This window comes from Herpailurus yagouaroundi, unplaced genomic scaffold (genome assembly GCF_014898765.1).
Source record: "Herpailurus yagouaroundi ecotype Mexico unplaced genomic scaffold, PumYag 67641, whole genome shotgun sequence".
NCBI lineage: Eukaryota > Metazoa > Chordata > Mammalia > Carnivora > Felidae > Herpailurus > Herpailurus yagouaroundi.
This window is the reverse complement of record NW_024420442.1, coordinates 7962691-7981724: the sequence shown is the minus strand read 5'-3', so window position 1 is coordinate 7981724 and position 19034 is coordinate 7962691. Positions and strand designations below refer to the sequence as shown.

At 35.4% G+C, this 19034-nt stretch overlaps 1 pseudogene; it reads left to right on the top strand.

Annotated features, from left to right (window-relative positions):
• The window catches only part of LOC121025442 (ribosomal protein L18-like), a 59162-nt pseudogene extending 46986 nt beyond the window's left edge, over positions 1–12176 (top strand).
• Positions 12177–19034: the final 6858 nt, after the last annotated feature.

Sequence of the window (19034 nt, the reverse complement as noted above, 5' to 3'; positions counted from 1 at the left end):
GATTTTTATGATTTCAGGTCTCACACTTAGGTCCTTAATCCATTCCGAGTTTACTTTTGTGTGTGGCATGAGAAAGTGGTTTAATTTCATTCATTTGAATGTTGTTGTCCAGTTTTCCCAACACCATTTTTTGAAGAGACTTTTTCCCACTGCATATTCTTGCCTCCTTTGTTGAAGATTGATTAATCGTGGGTTTATTTCTGGATTCTCTATTCTATTTTACTGATCTATGTGTCTGTTTTTGTGCCAGTACCAGACTGTTTTTGATTACTACGGTTTGTCCTATATCTTGAAATCTAGGATTGTGATACCTCCAGTTTTGTTCTTTTTTCTTAAGATTGCTTTGGCACTTCAGGGTCTTTAATTCAGGGTCTTTTATGGTTCCATACAAGTTTTAGGATTATTTGTTCTAGTTATGTGAAAAATACTATTGATATTTTAGTAGTGATTGAATTGAATATTTAGATTTCTTTTGATAGTATGGACTTTTTAATAATATTAATTCTTCCAATCCATGAACATATTATATCCTTCCATTTGTTTGTGTTGCCTTCAATTTCTTTCATCGATGTCTTACAGTTTTCAGAGTACAAGACTTTTACCTCCTTGGTTAAATTTATTCATAGGTGTTTTATTATTTTTGGTGCTATCGTAAATGGGATTGTTTTCTTAATTTCTCTTTCTGCTGCTTCATTATTAGCATATATAAATCGAACCAATTTCTGTGTAATTTTGTATCCTGTGACTTTACTGAATCCATTTATTAATTCTAATAGTTTTTTGGTAGGATCTTTAGGTTTTCAAAAAATAGTATCATGTCATCTCTGTCATCTGTAAATAGTGACAGTTTTACTTCTTCCTTACCAATTTCAATGCTTTTTATTTTTTTAATTAATTAATTTATTTTTTGTCTGCTGGTTGCAGCTGAGACTTCCAGTATTATGTTGAATAAAAGTGGAGAGAGGGGATATCCTTGTTGTTCTTGATCTTAAAGGAAAAGTTGTCAGTTTTTCACCATTGCATATAATGTTAGCTGTGGGCTTTTCAAATAAGGACTTTTTTATGGTGAGATATGTTCCCTCTAAATCCACCTTGTTCAGAATTTTTACCATAAATTGATGTTGAATTTTGTCAAATATTTTTTCTGCATCTACTTAGATGATCATATAATTTTTATCTTTCATATTGTGAATGTTATGTATCACATTGATTGATATGAGGGTATTGAACTTCCATGCATCCCTGGGAGTAAATCCCACTTGATTTATTTGTTCAAAATTTTTGCATCTGTGTTCATCAGGCATAGTGGCTTGTAGTTTTCTTTTTTTGTAGTGTCTGCCTTGTTATGGTATCAGGATAATGCTGGCCTCATAGGAAACATTTGGAAGTTTTCTTTCTTATTCTGTTTTGTTTTTTGTTGTTGTTTTTTTTTGGAATTGAGAAGATTACATATTAACTCTTCTTTAAATGTTTGATAGAATTCAGCTGTAGAGGCTTCTGGTTCTAGACTTTCATTTCTTGTGAGTTTTTAAATTACTGATTCAATCTTGTTACTAGTAATCAGTCTATTCAGATTTTCTATTTCTTCCTGATTCAATTTTGGAAGACTGTATGATTCTAGGAATTTATCCATTTCTTTTAGGATGTCCCATTTATTACCATATACTTTTTCATAATATTCTCTTATAATATTTTGTATTTGAGTGGTGTTAATTGTTATAGTTTCCATTTTATTGATGGTACTAATATGTCTCAAGAATATCAGATTTGGGGGCACCTGGGTGGCTCAGTCTGTTAAGAGTCCGACTTCGGCTCAGGTCATGATCTTGCAGTTTGTCAGTTGAGCCCCACATCAGACTCTGTGCTGACAGCTCGGAGCCTGGAGCCTGCTTCAGATTCTGTGTCTCCCTCTCTCTCTGCCCCTCCCCAGCTCGCACTCTGTCTCTCTCTCTCTTAAAAATAAATAAACATTAAAAAAATTTTTAAAAAAGAATATCAGATTTGAAGCCTAAGCACTGTATCTAATTCCTCTTTCAATGTGGCTCTGAAGGAGAATAGAATTTGCCACTCCCAAATATGCCTCTTTGTTATGAGTATTATCTTAGCTGGTTATTATTAAGAAACTCCAAAAACCAAGTAGAAGTTACCTTTTTGTAAGGAACATTTGCATTTATAGTTGACCTTTGAACAATGCAGAAGTTAAGGGTACCAACCTGCAGTCAAAAACCCTTGTATAGGGGCACCTGGATGGCTTGTCAGTTGAGCTTCCAACTCTTGAATTCGGCTCAGTCCATGATCTCAAGGTTCATGGGTTCCACCCCGCATTGGGCTCTGCACTGACAGTGAGAAGCCTGCTTGGAATTCTCTAACTCCCTGTCTCTCTGCCCCTGCCCTAGTCATACCCTCTCTCTCTCTCTCTCTCTCTCTCTCTCTCTGTCTCTCTCAAAATAAACTTAAAAAAAAACTCCATGTATAACTTTTGACTCCTCAAAAACCTAACTATTGTGGCCTACTATTGACTGAAGACTTACCAATAACATAAACAGTCAATTAACACATGTTTTGTATGTGTATTATGTACTGTACTCTTATAATAAAGTAAGCTAGAGGAAAAAAAGTGTTAAGAAAGTCATTAGGAAGACAAAATGCATTTACAACACTACTTTAAACAATCCACGTATAAGTGGACCCATGCAGTTCAAACCTATGTTTTTCGAGGGTCAGATGTATAAGAAAAATCTTCATTTGCAAGAGTGTCTCCCTCTCTATAACAGAAAGAGAATAATGATTTAATCTCTAGAAACTTATCAATGGAGAAAGTAATGACCTAAATCTGTATAACAATTATACTCTTGTTTACTGTGCTTTTCTTGATAACCTCCCATAACTGTCTTCCCCACCTCCCAACATCTTCTTTTGTCTTTAGCTGGAGATGGTATTTAAGATGGCAGCTTGGGCTGTTTCAGGGAATTACTCAGTTTTCCTGAGTATCTTCCATTTATAGATGAGGTATACATACTATTAAACTTCCATTTCTTTTTCTTCTTCATCTTTTATTACACGGAGTCTCAGCCAAAAGCTTAGAAAAGTAGAGGGGAAATTATTTTTCCTCCCCTACAGCTCCCAGCATTCAACTAATCATTATGTGCTACCTATTTACTTCATGAATCTCTTTGATGAAACTACAGAAAGTGATGAGACTGGCCTAAAGAGGGAGTAGTTCAGCAGAGTTACAAAACATGAGACCAGAAGATGGCCAAGGAAAACATTCACAGAGAGGGAGAAGAATATGAGCTATAGAAAGGTAGGGGAAATAGGATATTACTGTATGTCAGAGCCAAAGAATGAGAGAAGACTTCTTTTGTGTTAAGGCAATCATAATTGCCATGAATGAAAGATTTAAGATAATAAGAATTAAAAGGAGAGTGCTAAAGCCCTCTATCTAAGGGCTACCCCTTCCATAAGCTGAGAAGAAAGGTAGCTTCCTGGATAAAAGAATAAATATTTAGATTGAAAAATGTAACAGTTAATTATTAGCTTGAGATTTAGGATTATACAATTTCCAGAAAATTGCAATATAGAAAGAAAAGGTTAAATTGCAAGACAAATGATGGGGGAGAGAGATCTAGAAACCATTGTAAAACTAAAAGTAAAATTTGCAATGCTATGAAAAGTACTAATTAAAATCTACAACCAATTAGAAGTTAGAGGTCCATATCACTCAATTTCAACATGCAATCAGTGTTGAATAATATTTAGGTTAATGACCAAATGCCCTGAGTAGGAAATAGAATGAGTATTAGTTGAACTGAAATAATGAACCTTCACTATGTTTATGAAGCATTCAGGAGAAAAGGCAGTGTACTGTTGCTCTGTCTTAACCCAGAGGATAGAACCGATAGAAATTAGCAAGCCTACTGAGCTACCCTCAACACCATCAATTCTTTTCCTCCCACTGATCCCCAATATTCTAATCATGGATAGTTTGATATTTGGGGAACTATTGATCCTAGTTCCCCTTTGGAAATGAATTACCCTTTGTAACAAATAGACCTAAGCTCTTTTGGCAACTCTGTGAATGTCAGGTTCTTCTGGTAAATATCAGCAGCCCAAACAATTAGAAAATAAATAGAGGTTACCTATCTTCAACCCTGAAGCCTACTACCAGGAGAAAGCAATTCTCAGACCAAATTCCACCTAAGGTACTAGTATTTCTTAGCAACCTATTTATCAATTTTTTAAAAGTTCTTTTCTGTATCCTCAGATCCACCTTGTATGAAAGGCTCACTCTGAAACAAATGCAGTTGCATTCTTCCACCCTACATGGCAGGATGTGGAAGCCTTGTAGTCATACTAGGTGGTAAAATTTTCAGTGAAGTGGAGACGCAGGGTCAATAAGCTACAGATGTGTTGTGCATGGAACATACTTTTGGGATTGCCAATATTTCAACATCTCACTCATATGAAGGAGGTTAATCTTCTCGCACTATTCCAAATCAATCAAATATCTTAGCACTGATATGTTTTCCAATCAAAATTATTTTTAACATTACTTGTACAAATCACAAAATCCTAAGGTGATGGTTTCATTTAAGATACTTCACCTGTTAATTATCTAGCCTCCAAGTGTTGCTATAGATAAAAACTCTTCAAATGGTAATTAGTCACTCCTAGGAATTTAATTAGAATTATTTTTTCTCTTACTCATCTCATACTGCTTATACAGTCCTAAAGTATTTTAAAGTTTTATTTATTTTTGAGTGAGAGAGAGAGAGAGAGAGTGAGCTGGGGAGGGGCAGAGAAAGAGAGGGGTACAGAGGATCCAAAGTGGGCTATGCGCTGACAGCAGGAAGCCCAATGTGGCTAGAACTCACAATCCCCCAGATCATGACCTGAGCGAAGTCAGCACTCAACCAACTGAACCACCCAGGCGCCGCAGTCCTAAAGTATTTTAAAGTAAATGCCCACTCAGACAATATAACTCAATGAGTCCTGCAGTCCTATATATATATATATAAGCATCAACAAAGCCCTTCTCACTGACCATAAACTCGCTGCCAGAATGTGGGAGAACTACCTCTTATAGAGAAGTGGGATAAACCCAGCTTGACTCTCAGCTCTGTTCTTTAATGTTTAATTTAATGTTATTATTATTATTTTTAAATGTTTATTTATTTTTAAGAGAGAAAAAGAAGGACAGAGCGCAAGCCAGGGAGAGGCAGAGAGAGAGGGAGACACAGGAAGCAGGGTCCAGGCTCTGAGCTGTCAGCGCACAGCCCGACTAGGGCTGCAACTTGCCAACTGCAAAATCATGACTTGAGCTGAAGTTGGACACTTAACTGATTGAGCCACCCAGGAGCCCTTTTAATGTATAATTTTAGTATTTATGTCCATTGCCCCACTACAATTCTAAATACAGTACTATTATCTCTTTCTCTGAATTACCACAGCACTTCTGGGTCTCTTATAAGATCCTTAAGGCAGGGTCCAGTCTGTCTTGATTGCTGCTTTATTCATGGCTCATAGAGAAGTTTATGATGAATGAACACAGTAATGAATAATCTGGTGATCCCAGACTATTACTGAATCTCTCTGAAGTTTCCTTATTTAGAGAATAGGAACAGTAATAGTACCTACTTTATACTACTAATTTGATATCCTTAACTCAAGTGCACTTTACATAATGCAACCACATTAATTTTCTTGAAACACTATTTTCTACAACCCTACTACTGACTGCACTTACAATACTGTGCATAATTATCTCTTCTTGTCTAATTTTCCCAGTGGATTGTGAATTTGTTGAAGGCTGAGACTTGACATTTTAAATTGTGTCCCTAGATGTAACACTGTGAAAAGCACATAGGAAGTCTCAATGTAAGTTTGTTGAATGAATAAATCTGCCTGAGTCATTGAAATTGTTAAAATGAACCTAACCCACAATTGCCCTCAAGTATCTGAGTACCAAATTTAATGTTATTCTTACTTCGAAAGTTTGCCCACTCTCAAGATTTCCACTCTATTATTAAATTGTATCATGTTAGAATTTAGCTTTTCATAGAAAATGAATTCCTCTGAGTAAGTTAACTGAGCCAGTTGAGTTGTGGCTATGTGTACAAAGGCAAATGAAATAGAAAGTTGAGTAATTGTTCTGTCAATTTAGTCAATATTGACAACCACTCTAAAGCACCCACACAGTTTACATTTTACTCAAACAGTACAGATAACTGTCTCAAATTTAAAAAGAATGACCCTGAATTTGTTCCCCACATGACATAAAACTGGCTGCTGTGAAATGGAAAATTAGAACTCATACAAAGATACTAATACAAGGGTTCTGTTCTGTAAGTATCAGAAAGAAATCATTTTAAAATGCTTTTCCCTATTAGACAGCTGCATGGCATGAACCTTGAGGAGAATACCAATGGAGACTGCACAACTTTCAAGTGAGGTTACCAAAGAGCCGAAATTTTCATTTCAACCAAAACTCATTATTTACAATTCTATACCAATAAACATGCTTAACCCTTCTAGAGAAAGTATTTGCTAATATGATAGCTGATATGGAAGCTCGCTCCTTTCTTCGTTCCACATTTCATCACTTATCATTTAGTTGGGAACAAAAAAAATCTCTGACCAGAAGTGAATAAATAGCAATATTTAATTATATTTCATAACCAGAAGTCTGGAATCAAGCTGTCCCAGAGTTGATTTTGGACTTCAGTGATAACACAGATGAAAGAAGGCTGTCTGACTTCTGGAATTCTACAAGATGGTCCAATAGCGCTATCTGTCTGCAAACAAGCTTTATGTTTCAAGTAAAGGGAAGAATTACCCCGAAAGTTCAAGGTCAGTAGAGCTGCCTCTGCTACCATGGGCCCTGGAGACACAAGCCTGAGGACAGAGCCTTCTTCTTCCCCATTCCAGAAGAGTCAGGCAAACATCCAGAGTCGAGGGGACAGGGCCACCTCCCAGAGCCAAGGGAGTGTGACTGTCACACTGCTGGAGCAGGAGGGAGAGCATCAAAACCAAAGAGGATTAATCCTGAATAATAATTATTAAAATCTAATGGCATTAACCTGCTAGGTTTTGGACTCGCTGGTAACTCATAATCCTTTTCTTGTTTTCAATTTCTTCCTTTTGGAATGGGAATGTCTATCCTATGCCTGTCCCACTAATGTATTGTGGAAGCAGATAACTTGTTTGGTTTCACAGCTTCACAGCTGGAGAGAACTTAGCCTCAGAATGCATCAAACCTGGAGTCTAAGCCATATCTGAATTAGATGAGATTTAGATAAGACTTTGGAATTAGAATTGATATTGGAATAGGTTCAGACTTTTGTAGCTCTTGGGATGGGGTGAATATAAATTGCATGTGGTAAGGACATAAATGTGGGTGGCCAGAGGGCATAGTATTATGGGCTGAAGTGTGTCTGACTGTATTTAGAGATAAGGTCTTTAAATAAATTATGAAGTAAAAATGAGGTTATATGGTTGGAATCTTTGTAAAAAGAAGAGATTAGGACAAAGACACATACTATATGAAAACACAGGGAGAAGATGGTTATCTACAAGGAGAGCTGCCTCAGAAGAAACCAGACCTAGGGTGCTTGGGTGGTTCAGTCAGTTTAAGCATCTGACTTTTGATTTTGGCTCAGATCCTTATCTCACGGTCGTGAGATTGAGCCCCGCTTTGGACTCAGCACTGGGTGTGGAGCCCGCTTGAGATTCTCTCTCTCCCTCTCCTTTTACCATCTCCCTCAAAAATAAATAAATAAATAAATAAATAAATAAGAAAAGAGAAAAATGGTACTTAAAAAAAAAGAGAAGAAGAAACCAGACCTGCTGACACTTTGATTTCAGACTTCTATCCTCCAGAATTCTAAGAAAATACATTTCTTTTGTTTAGGTCATCAGTCTGTGGTATTTTGCTATAGCAGCCCTGGCAAACTATCCCCCCCAGGACCTTGTAAAGCATCCATTCTAGTAACTGTCTCTTAAGCTTACATTTTAGTAGCTTCATGATATATCAATCTCTGTACCTCACATTGATCACTGAATTTGGTTCTTATATCATTCATTAACTATTTTATCCAAGTCTATTGTAAATATCTTGAGGACATTGACAGTTTCCTGAGTTTTCAATATCCACTCCACTCTGGTCTTACTCCTCTTATGTCCCAAGATAGAATTGAACACATGAGATACTTAACAGTGAACTTTTATTGATTTTTTCATCACACCTACATGTGGTCCCACCTGGAGTTCTTAAAGGATTATTGAAGACAGACCATCTGCCATCTCCCTAAGATTAACTTCTCTGAAGTCACAATTATTGTTGTAGTAAATATTTTTCTCTGAAGTCCTAGTTATTGTTGTAGTACATATTTTTCACATAGTATTTTTATTCAAAGCCAGTGTAATTTTAGTATACTGGTAAATGCAATTAGAGTTGAAAATATGATACATAAAGTGCTAAATATCAGATATCAGAAAATATCTATTAAAAACTAAAAATAAGAAAACTAATTTATACCTAGGAATCACATAAATGTCATGAAAAGAGAACTTCAGTAAGTGATAAATGAGTGTGCAGAATCATTAACTTCATGTTTGTTGAGGCCAGGGTCTACTCAAATTACTAAATTGTTAGTACAGTTTTCCAAGAGTGTTATACCTGCTCTATCCCCTTCTTGGAATCATAATCTGAAAATTGTCTTTATATATGCAAAATTCTAGTTTCACTTTTTCATATTTTACAATTCTGGTGAATGTGTGTAAATACAAATTGGATTTAGAAAGTAAACTAATGCCTGTTTAAATCAAAAAAGAACTACAAACATCCTAAATTCTGTTCATTTGTAATATATTGCTCCAAACTCTGTTCTTTTTATTGATGTGCTCTTAAAATTGGTTTGATTTCTATTTTCTCTTCTTAAAAAATACTGTTTAATTATTTTCCTGGTTAATAATGTAATAGGCTTTGCTCTCATAATTCATTAAAAGAAAACACCCAGGCCTGGAAAACACAATTACTATAATTTTCATAATGATTTACTTGATTCTACTGATTGTTTCCAAGGTGTTGTCTTGAAAATGGAGTTTAGGATGTCTAAATCCATACTGAAACTTCTGACTTTTCAAGGCAATCCCCAGATAGATTTTCTTATCAATCAATCAATTAAATCCCACAACTGCTCAAGCCAGTCTTTTTTTTTTTTTTTTCTTAAATAGAACTTTTGTTTTACCTGTGAGATATATGGAAAAAAGCTAGACATGGCCCTGATGAAAGAGTAATAAAATGCCAGCAGAGCTCATCCAGAAGGAGGAATAAAAAGTTAAATAAATCCTATATTATGTAAGATTTTATAATATAGGAAAAAATTATAACTAAATATTATAATGTAAAAAAAACTATTAAACTGGATTTTCAGAAATGAAATGCACAATGAATATATTTTAATCAATGGGAAGCAGAATGTTTAAGGTATATCTTTGTAAACCCAGTCAATGTTTGGTATGTGATAACATATCAAAGGTCATGGGCAGCTTGACAAGATGTTGCTTGCTTATTTATAACTGTTGATGGTTTCAGCTAATAACTCTACAAAGCAAAAAAAGTCTTCCTTCTGTTTAACCTGTCATGCTAAAGGCTAAAAATGTATTTTATAAAGGGCTTCTGCCTTGATTATCATCATCAATATATAAAAGAGTAGGTAATGAATTATTTTCTAAGTTGGGTTCCACGATATGAAATGCTGAAATGATAAATTATACTTTTGTAGAATCATTAGACAAACAAACTGGTTGGGTGTTGTAATTATCCAACCATAATTTGGTTATTGACTAGAATTCCATTGGATAAATATGCTTTCTGACTTTAAAAATAATATATGCTTATTGTAAAAAATTGAGAAAACAACAAGGTTTACAGCTAATATTCTATATACAGCTGTATGTCACTTTCCTTTTTTTCCTCATACGTTGCATCTCTTATGCATTTTCCCATGTACTTTATGATTCTTTGTAAACATCATTTTCAGAGTTTTATTTTAATGGTAAATTACAATAATGGACTAAATAAAAGGTTACACTTCAAAATATATTAGATGTACTTAAAACGAAATATACTGTGTGGAGAAAGACTGTATGTAAGCAGGGACTGTTATTTGTTGTTTTTGGACAATACTACATTTTTAAACAATTATCTTTTTTAGTGGTTCATTTACTCAGTTTCTTATTTCTGGAAATGAATAACTGTGTGTGAATAAATGTGTCTAAAGCACATAAAGAAACCATGTCATTAATACTTCCTCAGAAGAACTTTTAATTTGGACTTTCCTTAATTGATAATTATAGCTTCTAGTTCAATTGATGTAAACATACAATAATTCAAATACTCAGCCACATGACTTTTTAGCACCTTAGATTATATCCTCCCTAATTAAGGGACTCATTAAGCTAAAGTTTAAGGTAGTATATATTCTCAGTACTTCACTGAACTTAGGTCAGTTGCTTGGTTTTATTTTAGGCAGTGTCTATTCTGAGATTTTTCAGACGATTTTTTCAAATGTTACTAGAAGAGTGTAACAAATTAGTGAACTGTCTGTCCATGAACCTGTCCAAAGTCTTTACCAATAATTAAGAAAAATATCCTACTTTGCTCTTTATGTGGTTTCCTTAGACTAGAGAATAGTCAGAATCCTGAGATATTTTTAACAAATCCATTTCTAAAGAGAGAGAAAAAACAGGTGGCTTACAAAAAGAATTTTAACTTATGAAAGTGACTAAATCTTTCTAAATCCATAAATAGTATCAAGTCTTCCAGTTGTTCAATTCTTAAAATTTAAGTGCTTTTGGCTATAAAAATATTGCATCTAATAATTTTGAAGTATGCTTTCAGTAATGCATTTTTTATCTAAAAATGTCTTAACACTGAGAATGTCATCATGAATTATGAAACTTTTCTATATTTAATTTTATTTGGTGCCAAGGGCTATGAGGAAAAGATTTTAGTGAACTAAGGGCTAATAATAACTTCACTTTAACCTTAACTATTTTTCTTTATTTCTTTATTCTTTTTTTATTAGCTAATCATAATTGAGTGCCCTTTAAATCAGGACACCAATGACACTTTGTTTCCAATTAACAGTAAAAACCTTCTTTGATCCTTTGACTTTTTTATGAGATGAATTTATATTTTCCAGACTAACATGCATGACAACATAATTCTCTATACTCATTAATATTCAACTTTGCTGCTTTAATGAGAGAAACCAGGAGAAATGTAATGTCATCTGCTTATCGGAGCCATTAGTAATTTTTGCTAATATAGAGAGACCAAAAATCTTTTGAATAATAATAGCCAATATTAATTGAGCACTTGCTATATGTTAGACACTGTTCTAAGTGTCGATTATGTATTAAGTTACTTAGTACTCAAGAAAGCTTTCTGAGATAGGAACTACAGACTAGTGAACACAAATGAATATGCCTAACCTAATTTTAGATTTAGTCTTTTATTTATTCCATGGTTCTATGTTACCATTAAAATGCAACTCTGAAAGAGAACAAAATGCTTCTCTCTTTCGGGAACTGGTTGAGCAGGAGGCGCCATAGTGGGAGTCAACATCTGCCAAAACAAGGACCCAAAGGTTTCCGCGAAAGGAGCCCCAGATCGAGGACTTCTATGAGACTGTGGTCAAGCTGTACAGGTTTCTGGCCAGACCAACCAACTCCACCTTTAACTAAGTTGTGTTGAAGAGGTTGTTCATGAGTCACACCAGCCGGCCACTTCTGTCCCTTTACCGGATAATCCTGAAGATGAAGCTGCCTGGTTGTGAAGACAAAACAGTTGTGGTTGCAAGGATGTGCATGTCCAGGAGGTGCCCAAACTGAAGGTGTACGTGCTGCCGGTGAGCCGCCATACCTGGATCCACATCCTCAAAGCTGGAGGCAAGATCCTCACCTCTGACCAGTTGTTGGCCCTGGACTCCCCCAAGGGCTGTGTGGCACAGTCTTGCTCTCTGGTCCACGCAAGGGCCGAGTGGTTTGGCAAAGCCTCAGGAAACCTGCACAGCCACACCAAACCCTACGTGCGGCCGGAGGGCTGGAAGTTTGAGCACACCAGAGGCCACAGGGCCAGCAGGGCTACAAAAATGAACCCCAGACCTTGACTTGTTATTAAAAAGATTTTGGATGTTGAAAAAAAAAAAAAAGGAGAGAGCAAACTGATAGTTGCCACAGGGAAGTAAGGGGTTGGGCAAAGAAAGGGATTAAGAGGTACAATCTTCCAGTTATGAAATAAATCAGATATGGGGATGTAATGTAGAGCATAAGGGATATAGTCAACAATATTGTAACAACTTTGTACAGTGTCAGATGGTAACTAGACTTACTGTGGTAATCATTTCATAATGTATATAAATTCGTAATGTACAAATCTCTATGTTGTACACCTGAAATTAATACATTGTATCACAGTTATTTTTCAATGAAAAAAGCAACTCTGAAAATGATGTTTAAATTCAATAGCTAATGACATGAAAAGTGCATATGATTTAATGCTTAAACTCTATACACAGTGTTATATTGGTTCTGTTTTACATAGATACATATTCATGCATATATAAGGAGAAGTCCACCAAATATTCAAAGTGTTGCCACCAGATAATGGAATTTCAGGTGGTTTTCACTTTCTTCTTTATACACTATTTGAACCCAGGCAGCACCCACAAATTCAACCTGACAATAGAATGTTAACAAAAATCACATGAAGGATGTGGACTAGACTGACAGGAAAATGTATTGTATGTTAGTTATCAATAATCCAAGGAAGAAGGACTAAAGCATAAGAATTGTTGATCTAGTTTCAGCTGATATTCTGATAATCTAAGAGCTATATTTAGTTCATAGTAAAATGTGCTGGAGACAACCCATGCATTTTCCTTTGTTCTAATGAGCCAAATAATCACATGGGTAATCCTTACTCATCCATTTGCTAGTCTTCTAAAATTGCATTGAAGTATCCAATGCTAAGGATACAAAAATAGAATCCAAGAGTACTTTTCAACTTTGTCCTGTACAAATCCAAAGAGGTCCATATTTTAAAGGATTTAAATGAAGTGTAATGAACGTGAAAGGGGTTAATTATATCTTTATGAGAATGTATATATTCACTAAAAATATTATTTTAAAAATATGATCATATACAGCAATGATAACATATTTAAGTTGATATAGAGAGCTGCCTATGCCAGGATTTCCGAAACTGTGATGTCCTAGGTCATGTGTTATCAGATTCATCTGTCGTACGTGTTTAAAATGAAGAATCCTGGATCCCTCTCCCAAACTAACTGAATCCAAATCTCTGGGAGTGGGAACCATATTATATGAAGTTTCAACAAGCTCCCTAAATGATGTTAATGCACACTGACTTTTGATAATACCTATCCTAGAGGTACTATTTCATCTCTGACAATGAGATACTGTTTATTTTAATAATACAGAAGCATGATAGAGGATGCAGTTGTATTGCAAAGCCCAAAATTAAGGACTCCACTGTCTCTGAAGAACACAGCACTGAGGGCGAACACCTCCCATTATGCCTCTTATGGTCACTTTGACTAGTGCATCTTGAATCTGGTTGATTCTCAGAATGTCCTAGCATGATTTTAAAAGCACAGATTCTAAGGCTCCACACCACATCTACTGAATCAGAATCTCTGAGGACAAGATCTGGGAATATAATTTTTTAAACTCCAGGAGATTTTGATGATCAACTATGTTTAAAAACCATTGGTCTAGACTACAGGTAGGCCAAGGGTTTCTTTCATTCTGAACTAGTTGTCCTCTCTACCTATAACCTCATCTTTCTAGGCCCCTGAGTCTGCCATAGAATGAAACTGGGTATTATTTTGTTTCATTTTGTTTCTTAGGAAATTGATCAAAACATTGGTCACTATGGCATCGTGTAGAATCTAGTTCATGGATACAGCAATGTATCATTAACTCTACTGACACTGATTTCTGCTAACTGCCTTGTGCAAATATACTGTGGCCCATTGTTCTGACTGAACACTAACAGCCAATTTGAGTGAGCTACTGTGAGTAGCTTATATGTGCGTAAGACCAAACGATTGAAAATTTACAGCTAATTTGATTAAGTTTATTTCCCACCCAATTACAAGGTAGGATTGAATCTCATGGGCCTTAATTATAATAAAATGTTCTGTGATTCTTTTTCTTGATAAATGAAATGATATGAAAACTGGCAATTCCTCCAAATTAGGGAAACACAAAAATGATTACACAAGAAAACTTTTACAAGATATGCCTAACCACTGTCCGATTCTTTATGGTTTTCAAAAATCTTTCATAGGCATTGTTTTATTTGACCATCAGAGAAATTGCATCAGATAGGAATGTCTAATATTAGCTATTACATTTTGTAGATATCCAAGTTAAGTTCTAGATATTAAGTAATTTGTGTGTAAAGTCACCTAGAGCTAGTACAATCATAGAACCTGGCCCAGAAACCAAGTCCTCTATCTCCTAGTATTTCCCCCCCACTGTATGATGCTACCTCTTTTATTAAAACCCACTCTAGGAGGCAAAAACTGAGCAGATAGATAGTTTCTCTTTTATGGAGTAGTGTTAAAAAGATAATAATCTTGATCTATGAACAGAGTTTCAAACCACTAATACACTACTTCATAAAAACATGAAAACAAAGAATGCTGTGCAAAACTACTCCAAATATTCCCAGGTAATTCCAGCTAACAAAAAGAAACCAAGCTGTCATGATTGTATTTGCACACAAGCATAAGGAGGAAGAATATCAGCAATTGGATGGAAATTTTAAGGATAAAAAAAGATTATAAAGATGTTATTAAATAAGGAATTGAAAAGGTAGGTCATACTGGTCTCATCAAGATATTATTAGGTTAATGACAAAACAAAAAACAAAAAGGGGGGTGTATTTTGAAAAAGAACATATGTCAGAACAGTGATGTAGAATGAAAGTAATTATTTTTACTTTGGAAGATAACCCTTTATACTACCTGCTTTATGACAATTTTCAGTGACACCAAATATTCAAATACAGATCAACCTTTCAAGCCCACAGGAAACCTCTTGATATCATGTGAAGCAGCACATTGGTAAAATTAGAGAAGTTTGCTCAATTCAAATCAAGGACTTATACTGGACCTTAAAAAAATCATTTTTAGTTGCTGAAGAACAAGCCCTTTATCTCATTCTGTAACTGTCATCTCTTAGCTCAGTAGAGGTTTCAAAATAAAGGAGGTATATCTTAACAAAAAAGTATAAGCGGTTTTTGAACCTTATCAGCAAACGTTTTCTTGATCAGAGCTGACTTTATCCAAACCAGATTTTTGTAGAGTATTTATGTGTGCCTAGAGGGTAATAAGCACTATAAACCCAATGAATAAAATAAAATATATTTGGCAATATTCTCTCCTGTGCCTAAGTCTCTCCCAAGGAAGTGAACAAGGTGGTTAAGGAGGTGCATTAATGTTTTTAGGCTACTTACTGCATAACTGCTAGAAGGGGTTAGTACCTTAGTGGGCTCCCTAAGCCTCTAAGTTACTCCTAAAAAGAGACTTCCTGGGAATATTAACCTCCAAATTGCATAAAAAGCTTGATCGAGTGCTAAAGGTACAAGGGAAGTATTATTCTAAATTCGGAGGAGATAGGGTCAGCATGACATAACTTTTACCTAGCTGGGAAAAAAAAAATGCTCCAGAAATTGCAGTGGGACATTTCCCAAAGAAAAAAAACTAACACTAAGCTACCCGGAATAAGTGAGTGTTCTTATTTTCTCGCACAGGAAGAATTATTTAATAGACCAGATAAGCATGGTTCTCCATTACTATGTCATATGATTATATACAGAAAAATTGAATATAGCAAGCATACTAAATACTGATCTGAGCAGGTGTGTGTGTGTGTGTGTGTGTGTGTGTGTGCATGAGTGTTTGTTTATGTTTAAGGGAGAAGGGCTCGCTTAATCATATCCATATATTGACAGGTACAGATATATACACATGTACATGTATCCTCCCAGACCAGAATTTGGTATCCAGTAATTGGTATCCTTGATGTATTTGATTTTCTCTTATGTTCTTTTATATTTATGGCATTGTCATCTAGTTGTTTTAAATGGAAGTATTTTTTTTTAATTTTTAAGGTTTATTTATTTTTGAGACAGAGAGAGACAGAGCATGAACGGGGGAGGGTCAGAAAGAGAGGGAGACACAGAATCTGAAGCAGGCTCCAGGCTCCATGCTGTCAGCACAGAGCCCGATGCGGGGCTCGAACCCACGGACGGTGAGATCATGACCTGAGCCGAAGTCGGCCGCTTAACCGACTGAGCCACCCAGGCGCCCCTAAATGGAAGTATATTTTTAAGTGACTTTTGTTGTTCTCTTTTTTTTTATTTTTTAAATATTTTTTAAGTTTATTTATTTTGAAAGCAAGAGAGTGCAAGTGGGGAAGGAAAAGAGAGAGTGAGGGAAAGAGAGAGAATCCCAAGCAGGTTCCACACTTTCAGTGCAGAGCCTGATGTGGGGCTCGAACTCATAAACTGTGAGATCGTGACCTGAACCAAAATCTGATGCTTAACTGACTGAGTGACCCAAGCACCCCTTGTTCTCTTGTGTTTTTTTCTTATTTAAATAGAGAAATGTCTTCTATTTAGAAAAGCAGGTAAAAAGGAAAATAACAACTCCCCAAATCATGCCACTTAGATACAACCACTGTTTTTAATGTTTATTTTTTTGAAAGAGAGACAGCGTGAGCACGGTGAGGAGGGGGCAAGCAGAGATAGACAGAGAGAGAGAGACAGAATCTGAAACAGGCTCCAGGCTCTGAGCTGTCAGCACAGAGCCTGACACGGGACTCGAACTCAGAAACACTGAGATCATAACCCAGTCTGAAGTCAGACGCTTAACTGACTGAGCCACCCAGGAGCCCCTAGATAAAACCACTATTAACATTAGTGTCCTTTAATTCATTTTTCAGCATAGAGATATTTTATGTTAGGGGCCATATTGTGCTCTGCACTGACAGTGTGGAGCCTTCCTGGGATTCTCTCTCTCACCCTCTCTGCCTCTTCTGTTTTCCCTCTCTCTCTCTCTCTCTCAAAGTAAATAAACTTAAGAAAAAAATGTTTTATGTTAAAAATGCAAGTCTTGATACTGAGTAATTGACAATTGAATCATTTCCTTCTACCTAGGTAAATGAAATGGCTTTATATGTTATCCCTCCCTCACATACAAAGATCATATCTCTTCTTTGACTTATATGGAAATTTGTCCATATAAATGTTGAAGTGAATACTCACATATTTATCATCCTATTATTTTAAATCTAGAATGTGTATTTAATCTGGCTTTCAAAGATTTCTAAACTTCTATCAATTAATGGAAGTTTTCCATGACAGAGCCATCTTATCTGAAATACAATAGTGCCTATCATAGTGTCCTTCAAACAGTTAGGATTCAGTGTTCGCCCTGGATCGACCTTTGAATTAGAATTTTATCATCTATCTTTTAAAAATTGAGTCTTTTATTTTAAAAAGGAAAAGGAAGGAAGGAAGGAAGGAAGGCAAGATCAAAGGAAGGAAGGAAGGAGCAAGCAGTATTTTTTATTTTCCACTAACATGAGGAAATCCTTATTTAAATAATAATATATGTGTGGCAAAATGTAATCTGACTGATTTAGTACATAAAAAGATTGTGGAAACTAGGCATGACACGTCAAAGCAATGGGGTATCTGACTAAAATTTGAAAAAAGTACACCTGAGTGGAAATGACTAAATATTTTTAATTAAGAGTAGAAAAACAGGGGTGCCTGGGTGGCTCAGTTGGTTAAGCTTCTGACTCTTGATTTCAGCTCAGGTCATGATCTCATGATTCGTGGTATGGAGTCCTGCATCAGGCTTATGCCAACAGTGCAGAGACTACTTGGGATTCTCTCTCTGTGCCTTCCCCGATCTCTCTTTCTATAAAACAAACAAACAAACAAACAAACAAACAAACTTTTTTTAAAAAGGAGAAAAGTAACTAAGGTATTGGTGCTTGATGGAAAAAAATACACTTAAAACTTGGCGTCCTATAAAGAGAATTTTGAGGCTGCACCAGTATGCATACATTAATATTTTTTATTTACTTGGTAAAAAATGAATTCTGTGGAATCTGTTCTTCCACTGAGGCAAGAAGATACTATACAAGGAAGAACTCTCAAATGAATCAATGAAAGAGGAAGCCATTTAGCATTTTGCAGTTCTCTTTATTCATTGATTCCATTTCCCACATGAATATGTCCCAAACCTCAGAATCAGAATCTACAAAATTACAACCTACAAAAACATGCACTTTCCAGAAAAGTGCTATGTTCTAGGGCTTTGTGTAGTTAGATATACTTATTTTTGAGATCTGGGAATATTTAAAATGCATTATGCTTATAAAGTATCCTGTTTGAGATACCCATATTGAAAATATTGTTTTAAGGCAATACTTGCACTACACTCTACCATCTTTAACTATAGGCCACACTCTTCCCCATAAAATTTTGCAGATCTTTTCCCGGCAAAGAATTTTTCACTGCTTTCATATTTCAGACATTGGTTTACAGGAAATTCATACACCCTTGGAAAGTTCTGGGAAAGGGTAGTACACATTTGTTCAAATCTTCTTTTAATTAAATATGTGTGCATGATATATAGGAAGTTAATTGTATTGCATACAAAACATTGCTCCAAGTTGCAAGGTGTTCAGGGATATGGGGCAATGCAGCTAATAAAAACATTTATAAAAAAAAAAAAGTCAGGTGAACTTATCTGAATTCTATTTTAGATTCTTTGCATAGGGGATCAAATGAAAACATTAAGATAAATCAGTAGTCACAAATTCTAACACTATTTCACCATGTGTCAGTAACACAAAATAACAAATCCTTAGAAATTCCTAATGGAGATAAAACTCAGCAATTCAGAATCAGGGAGATCTGA